This window comes from Meleagris gallopavo, chromosome 2, assembly GCF_000146605.3.
Source record: "Meleagris gallopavo isolate NT-WF06-2002-E0010 breed Aviagen turkey brand Nicholas breeding stock chromosome 2, Turkey_5.1, whole genome shotgun sequence".
NCBI lineage: Eukaryota > Metazoa > Chordata > Aves > Galliformes > Phasianidae > Meleagris > Meleagris gallopavo.
In genome coordinates, this window is record NC_015012.2 from 26,412,963 (window position 1) to 26,414,498 (window position 1,536).

The window sequence follows — 1,536 nt, forward strand, 5'->3', positions numbered from 1 at the left end:
AAAAAAAAAGAATTGCTAATTCGAAAAATTGTTAATTTGGAGAAAAACTGTATATTGTTCTCTCTAAAAAGCTATTTTCTTGCTTTTCTACCCTCCAAACATATGAAGACTCATTTATTTATACAGCTCTCTTTGAACTGTGGAACTTTCAAGCCAAGAATTCTGTAAAAGAGTCATTTCTTATAATTATACCATAGTTTACATCAAAAAATATATCTTAACTTAGCTAGTTCCTTAGCTGAAGGAACTGGGGCTGTTTAGCCTGGGGAAAAGGAGGCTGAGGAGAGACCTTATTGCTCTCTTCCAATATCTGAAAGGTGCTTATAGTGAGAGTGGGGTTGGTCTCTTCTCACTGGCGACAGATGATAGGACGGAGGGAAAAGGCCTCAAGTTGTGCCTGGGTAAGTTTGGATATCAGGAAAAACTTTGTTACTGAAAGGGTTGTTAAGTACTGGAATAGGCTCCCCAGGGAGGTGATTGAGTCACCATCCCTGGATGTGTTTAAAAACCGTTTGGATGTGGTGCTCAGGGACATGATTTAGCAGAGGGTTGTTAGAGTTAGGGTAGTATGGTTAGATTGTGTTGGACTCAATGATCTTGAAGGTCTTTTCCAAACTGAGCAATTCCATGATTCTACAATTCTAATATAAAATATAACATTGAGGATATGCGTTACAGAAGACCTGGGGAACATCCTTACCAAGCTTCTCTTGCCCCATAATTGTGCTCCTGAGGGCTCTCTTAGGATGAAAAAAGTGTATGCAGAATAATAAGGCAGCTACCTAGAGAAATCCACTATCTTTGAGATGCCATACGTGGGCAGGGTACTGACTAAAGCCTAGTGCAGGAGAAATTGTCAAAGCATTGTGTGAATACTATCCAGAAATCTGAGGTTTCCTCACCCAATGCTTTTGCAAGTAATTGTAGCAATAGATTCATGGTCTCACAGCTCCTTTTGTTACCTTGTACAAGAGATCTGTATCCATTGGAATAAATTTTGAGATTGTCAGATCTTTCCCTCTGAAATGTGTAGGCTCTTTATTTTTCTTAAATAAAGGTGATAATAACAGTAAATGGGTATTCAAGGCATGTAAAATAGCTCTGTTTTAAATTTTAAAGACACTGTTCCCTGGTGGAAAAAAAAAAAAGAAATTAGCCTTCTCTACTATGAACACATTACATTTCACTTATTTCATTTTTCTTTTCTCGCTTACAGGTATAAATATTGCCACACAGAAATCATTGCCAGTTTTCTTTCACTGTAATTTATACTCAGAAGAAAATAAGAAAATTTCACCACTTCTCTGTCTCTTTGCTATACTGTGACTTCAAACATTGAAGTAGAAAAACAACAAGATCTAGTTTCTTCCCACATCTGTGACTATTGCCAGCAGAGGCTGTGGTCTGTGAACAGAAACTGTCCTTTGAAGTCTCGTGTTGGATGAGTTTGACTTGGCTTTATGTGCTTCCATTCATCCCTGCCCATGTGGAGGACCATCCACACCTGTCAAAGCCCATGTGGAGCCTTACCCACAG